Genomic DNA, 7,500 nt, shown 5'->3' on the forward strand with positions numbered 1-7,500 from the left:
GATTAGGGAGAAACTTTTTAGAGGATTGTCGGAAAAGCTCATTTCATGAAAATAAAAGGCTGACTGTGTCAGTATTGTTTGTACCACACATATGTGCCGTTCATTTTTGTTCTTTTGTTGATTATCACAACAGACCAGCTCGCTTAGGATAAGGCTGTATGAGAGAGGTGACTACAGAGCCCTGGTGTCTGAGCTCAGGGAAGACTGCTTCTGAATCCACAATCGCTACCGTCTCAAGGAGATTTACTCCGTCCATGTGTTGGAGGGCTGCTGGGTCCTCTACAAGATGCCCAACTACAGGGGGCAGCAGTACCTGCTCAGGCTAGGAGACTACAGGTCCTACCACAACTGGGGCACAATGGACGCCAAAGTCGGCTCTCTGAGACGGGTCATCCGTTTGTATGAAGCAGTGCTTTTCTTTATGATCCACATAGAGATGCAATAAATAAACTTTTTTTCTGGCACTAAGTGGCTCTTGCTTATCATTAAGTAATAATTGAATTGTAAATATGTGGTGACTCCTAGACTACTTACCTGACCCTGAAAGGTGTTTTGAATATCCACTTAATTCCTGATGGTCAGGCATACATTTCTGTCTGGGGAGAAGGCAGGTTGTTCCCACCTTCCTACAGTCTGAAGGAGAGAGGAAAGATTAATATAATGAACAACTATTAGAACCCACAGAGAGAAGAAAATGCATAATCTACTGTGGCTGGCACACCAAACACAGAGATTGCTGGAGGGCAAGGGTGGCTGATGTCTCAGACAAGACTAGTCAAGAAAAGATACATAAAGACAGGCTTTTAAGTAGAATTTTCCAAAGCAGAGAAGGGCAAGACTACTTGATTAGATCATCATAATAAGAAAAGTGCTAAACAAGAATTAAATAGCCTAGTTTCTTATGCAGTCTCTACTACTAATTAGTAGAGTGACCAACTCAGCCCAGTTTCCCTGGGACTCTCCCAGTTTAAGCTCCAAAGGTCTTTGGACCCTCAGTTTCAGGGAGATCACTGTGATTAGTTACCCTACTTTCTAGCTTATCCCTTTGAACAAGTCGCTTCTTATCTGCTTTGTGTCTAATTCACCTTATGGAAAATAACAACTGATAATAAATGCCCACCTCACTAAATCCCAAAATGGGAAAAGATTGTAAATACAATTTAAATTATCATATCAGTGCAAATGTAAGGAATCCATATGTCCTTAGTGTTCCCTCAAATTCAACAGCACCATATGGTTATCATTAGTTTGGATGCCTGTGAATTTGTATTGAGATGTAATTATCAAAGACTCAGTTGTATAGCATAAGGTTTAAATATGTGCTACTGTGCCTGTCACTGGGATTTCTTCTCACTCAGTAGAGCTGCTCTCCTGGAATATTTCCAAGTCATATATCTGATCAGATTCTAAAGTTGAGAATATATAAATTTTGCAAATTTATATAAGCAAAAATAATGCTCCATCCTTATTGACTTCTTTGTAGAAATTGATAAGTTCTGATTCTAAAATCCATATAGAATTGTAAGTGATCCAGAATAGCCAAAATAATCTTGAGAAAGGACAAAAGAAAAAAAAAAGGAAGTGTTCACATTTCCCAGTTTCAAAACTTACCACAAAACAACGGTAATGAAAGCGTGAGGTGCTAGCATAAGGACACACTATAGATAAATGGAAAAGAATTGAGAGTCCAGAAGTAAACCCGGGTCCAACTGAGTTTTGCCAAAATGTGAAGACCATTCATGGAGAAGGAAGAATCTTTTCCACAAGTGGTGCTTGGACAACTCTACATCCCACATGCAAAAACAAATGAGTCTGGATATCTTACTAAAAATGAACTCCAAAGGGAGTAAAGGTTAGAACTCAAAACTATAAAATTCTTAGAGGAAAACATACGCATAAATCTTTGTGACCTTTTATATAAATCAAATATATCAATCAAATATATAAAGGGTGTCTTATTAATAAAATGGCACATTTCCTGAGATGCATACACAAAGAGAATTGTGTAATCATCTTGTACTTCTTTGAAATAAGAGCCCTTCCTATAAATAAAAAAACCTAATCCCTATTGATGAGAAGGCAGAAAGTTGCTGATTCTGCAAGAGGGACTCTAAGTTCAGGCTTCCTGGCTCTGATTAGTTAAACGTCAGCAATTCACTCAACCTTTGTCTGGTAGATAAGGTAGGATCCTGTAGAGGAAATGGCAGCCCAGGAGCTGCCATGGGCTCTTGTATATAATGACCGGGCTGGGAAATGGTAATGATGTAAATAATAATTCTCATCATCATCGTCAAATCTAAAATACAGTGCTGTACTATGTGCTAGACACTTTTCTAAGCATTTTAAATATGCTAACTCTAATCCTTGCCACAACGCTATAAGGCCAGTATTATTAATATCACATAAATAAGCAGGCACAGAGAAGGTAAGCGGCTGCCAAGGTGCAACTTGTTTCCAAACACAGCCATCTGGGCACCAAAATCCATGGTGTTAACTACCAGTCCCTTGACTAGTATTAGTCAATGATATTTGAGGGTCCAGTATGGGGTGGGCACTTTGTAAGGCACTGGATGAGCTCAGTGGCCTGCTTTCTCCCACCCTCCAGTCTCTTCCCCACATAGGAGCCACAGAGGTCTTTGATTTAATTTTGTTTCTTTTGTGGCACGTGCTGGGCAAGTGCTCTACCACTGAGCTAGGCCTGCAGCCCCAGCGTGACCCCTGGGTTTTCTGTTTGTTTGTCATACAGGGGATGGATCCCAAGGGCACCTTACCACTGAGCTACCTCCCCAGCCCTTTTTTATTTTATTTTTAATTTTGAGACACGGTCTCACTAAGATGAGGAAGCAGATGAGGTTCACAGATGAAGGAGCAGATCACTCAGCACTGGGGTTAGGGGGACATTGGGGCAAGTTTCTCAGTCTCTGAGGCTGGCCTCAAACTTACAATCTTGCTGCCTCAGCCTCCCAATTTGCTGGGACGACACGGGTGTGCCACTGTGCCCAGCCCAGAGTGATCTTTTTAAAATCCTAAATCAGATCTTGTCACACTACTGCTTAAAATGACTTGGCTGGCTTCCCTGCACCTGACTGACGGAGACCTACGTGATCTGGTGCTTCCTCACTCGGTTTCCCACCCCACTGTCTTCCCTGCTGTGTCTGGAAAGCTTGAGCTTATCTCAAGAACGTCCCTTTTGCTTTGCCCACAATGGCTCTCTCCAGCTCCTCCTCACCAGGCTGCTGTCCATCCTGTGAGCCTCGGCTGAAACTCCACTTCCTTCTAGAGGCTCCTCTGTCCATTCTGTTTGAAGTGGAGGCTGCCCTGTAACTCCCTGTCTCCTCATCTAAATGCACTCATTTAGTGCATTTATTGAGCTCCTCTCCAGGTGTCACTCCCCTGTTGTCCACTAGTTTATTGTTTCTCCTCACTTGCCTCACGAAGCTCCAGAAGGGCAGGAGTCCCATCTGCCTTACAAATACCACAGCTCCTACAGCACGCCTGGCCCATGGCAGGTGCCCACAGCACACATGTTGCCTGCAGGGCGAGTCCCAGCCTTGAAGACACTTCCAGTGTAGTGCAGCCCCCAAGGTCATGACCAACTTCCATCCACTGGCCTTGTTCTATGGGACTCCATGCTTTAAGTTCACAGATGAGGGAGCAGATCACTCAGCAATGGGGGTGGGGGGACTTTGGGGCAAGTTTCTCAGAAAAGGGGATTTTTCTCAAAGAAAAAGTGGGAGCCTCCAGGGAGAAAAAGAAGAAAGGGCTATTCAGGAAAAGGAAACTGTGAAGAGCGCCAGGGTGTGAGGGGCATTCTGGGCAGTGGGAACCAAGTACAGGAGCAAAGGCTGTGTGTGAAGTTCATGCTCCCTGTGTTTTGTGTGCCTCGGTGATGGATGTTATTAACATCTAAGCCCCCCGCGTTGGTGAAACAGAGTGCAGTTAAGAGCTATGACTAACCGATGTCAACCAAATGAAGCTCCTGCAGCTTGTTAAAGCAGGACTGTTTCCTTGCAGGTTCCCCGAGCTCCACTCTTCCGCCTCTCTTTGCACCCTTTTGCCATGTTAACGGCACCCAAAGCAGCAGAGTATGCCCGCAAACAGAGTAAGCCTGTTTATTTCCATCTGTTTCGAGAAATTTTAAATAAAATAGGATGTGGGCTCACAAACAAAGGTTAAAATTGACATGGTAACTCAGTTTCTAATTGAATTAAAAAGAACGGGGAACTTGAAGGACTTGATTCACACACACCCACACCCCCATCACCCAAATCACAAGGTCTTATCTGTCAGATTCTTTGGTGGTGGGAGCAGAGTGGTCCAGAAGGGGAAGATCTGAAACTGTGGGGGGCACATTTTTTTTTTAAGTTTTATATACAGATGCGGTTACTCTCTGTGCCTGCAGGTGTCAAGTTAAGAAGGGGAGCAATGAATAAAAATGCCACCAGTGGCTCTACAGAGGAAGCAAACGCCAGGAAGTGGAAGTCATCAAAGTGTTTTTCCGGCACATCACCAAAGAACACAGTAGGTTTAAAAACAATGAATTGGACCAAGCTGAGACCAAGTGTTTGGGGAGAACTCTGCTTATATTGTGATTAAATTTTGAGCCTTTGGAGTCAGATGTTCTGGATTTGAATCTAGAGCCTGCTGCTTAATAGCTGTTTGACTTCAGACAGGTACTTAACCTCTCTGTACACTAGCTTCTTCCTCTGCAAAATAGGAAGAATAATGGTACTTATCTCTTAAGGTTGTTGAGATGACTGAAGATTCTACATATTAAAAGATTAGAAGAGTGTTTGGCAGTTAACTCTAAATAAATATTAGCCATAATTATCTTTTCAGCATTTGAAAAATACTATTTGCACCAGACATAGTGGTGTACTCCTATAATCCCAGTAACTTGTGAGGGCTGAGGCAGGAGGATTGCAAATTCAAAGCCAGCTTCAGCAACTTAGCAAGACCCTGTCTCAAAACAAAAATTAAAAAAGGGCTGGAGATGTGACTCAGTGGTTGAGCACTCCTAGGTCCAATCCTAGTGCCAAAAGAAAAGAAAAATATTATTTGCAAGTTAATTGGCCATTATTCTTAAATCAAATAAGTATATGAAAGAGGTTTATTTTATTCCTTATGAGAATTTTATTTCTTCCTGCTTGGCATCTCCCCTGCTCTTGCCCTGTCCATCTAATTTCCTATTTTTATGTTGCAGAATCAGAATGGTCAGAAGTGTACAGGGCTGGAGGGAATGAAGAAAGCAGTTCTTTTTCTTCCTGTTCTGAGTTCTCAATTATAATGTGCACAGTGAACACAAGTTCAAAAAGAAGTCAGAGAGATCAAGGTGGCCAACATAATAAAAGATAATAGGGGAGAGAATCCGAGAAGTGAGAAAGGCTGGGATATTTTAGGGTTCTAAGGTAGAAAAGAGAGAAGGAAATTTTGAAAATTGTACATTGAGATATGAATGGGTTTGTTTAAGAAGCATAAATTTAGGGCTGGGGTCATGACTCAGTGGTAGAGCACTTGCCTAGCATGTGTGAGGCACTGGGTTCAATCCTCAGCGCTGCATATAAAAAATAAAGGTCCATCAATAACAACAATAAAAAGGTTTAAGAAAAAAAAAGAAGCATACATTTAAACTTCAAATGCATTTTTATTTAGTTTGGTTGCTGAAATGAGAATTTCAAAGATATAATATGCACAGTGAACACAAGTTCAAAAAGTGAACTTGTTTAAAAAAAATTTTAAAATGTGACTCTCTTAATCAACTGAGCCACATGGGGCTCAGTATTTCTTTAGGTTCTGGAGGGAAACTATTGATTGATTAGAAATTTAACCTCATCATAGAAACTGCTTTAGGAACTGCCTGGAATCTTTAGCCACATTAGGGCTTTAATAAACATTATTCTAAAAATAGAATAATTGCTCTATGGAAAAATCAACACCATATTGAGTTTTGTTCTAAAGGTATTTGCTAGGATGAGATTTGAGAGTCTAGGTTTTCTAGAACATATCTTTGCTTCTGAAGAATTTTTTAAAGTCAAATGAGGTCATTTTCTTACATGATTTTGGAGACAGCAAGCTGAAGAAAGCAAAACAAGGCAAGAAACAAAAATAAAAACCAGAAATAGCACACACAAACACCCTGCACACATGTACAAAATCATAGACTGATAATCCAGACTAAGCTTATACTGTCAAGTATAACTAATTAAAACAAATAAAAAACTTTAAAAAAAAAAACAGATCCCTGAAACAGGGATTCATATACTTGTTTGGATCATATATGGATCCTGTGTAATGAGAATGTAATTCTAAAGATTAATTCAGTGGTGTTTTGTTTGTTTTGGTACTGGAGATCAGACCAGCGGTGCTTAACCACTGAGCCACAACCCCAGCCCTTTAAGGTCTCACTAAGTTGCTGAGGCTGGCCTTGAACTTGTGATCCTTCACCTCATCCTCCCTAGTCCCTGGAATTACAGACATGCACCACCATGTCAGGCTCATTTTATTTTGAAAATATAGTTTCATTCCATACATTTTCTTCTACAACTGCCACCCTAGGACTTTTCAGAGAGGGACCTTGACTAGGTATAAGCAGGGTGCTTGGCATACGTGACAGAAAAGAACTTCAGAACATGCCAGTCAGAGACAAAAGATTTGTTTAGGAAAGGAGATATGCATTCAAGGGAGAATGTGGTTATCTAAAAAGAAAGACATCTTTTGGGGTGAAGTAAGAAATACACATTCAAGGGAGAATGTGAGCCATCTTCAGAGAGATGGTCATGAATGACACCAGATAGAGAGGGAACACTTCAGTTTAAATTCAAAGCAATAGATGCAAAATTAAAAATAATATACTCCAAGCACAATACATAACTGCTAAGAAACTAAAAATGATTTGCTGTGGGTAGGGTTTGTTAAAAGAAGTACAACTTTATTTATTTATTTATTTATACTTTGAAATAATTTCAAGCTTAGAGAAAAGTTGCAAGCATAACTCAGGGAACCCATACATACCTTTTACCCAGATTCATCAATTGTTAATACTTTATTTCATTTGCTTTGCCATTTTCTGTCTCTTACCTCTATGTGTATATAGTTACAAATGTATAATCTTTCCTTAGTCCTTAGAAGTTATACATAGCCTATCACTTTGTCCCAGAATATATCAGTTTGTATATCCTAAGACCAAAATCTATCTCTTACACATCCATGATCAATTTCAGAATATCTAACACTGATACTTTTAATCTATATAGCAATTTTGTTGACAGACCTAATAATCTTTTTTAAGCATGTTTTTCATTCTGCACAGGATCCAGTGTGAGATCGCATATTGTATTTTGAGAAATGTAACTAATTTCCAAATCTATGAGAACAGTTCCCTGGAAATTCTTTTATACCTACATGTAGCTACTACATCTTTGTCAGTAAATTGGTGTCTGATATTTGACCTGAACTTGCTATAGATTGGTGTTATTTGTGTGCATGTTCTATTGATGTCTT

The 7,500-nt window shown here is 40.2% G+C and overlaps 1 pseudogene; it reads left to right on the top strand.

Moving 5' to 3' along the window:
* The window catches only part of LOC114097877 (gamma-crystallin A-like), a 2,811-nt pseudogene extending 2,366 nt beyond the window's left edge, over positions 1-445 (top strand).
* The last annotated feature ends 7,055 nt before the right edge of the window (positions 446-7,500 follow it).

Source organism: Marmota flaviventris, chromosome 11 (genome assembly GCF_047511675.1).
Source record: "Marmota flaviventris isolate mMarFla1 chromosome 11, mMarFla1.hap1, whole genome shotgun sequence".
NCBI classification, from domain to species: Eukaryota; Metazoa; Chordata; class Mammalia; order Rodentia; family Sciuridae; genus Marmota; species Marmota flaviventris.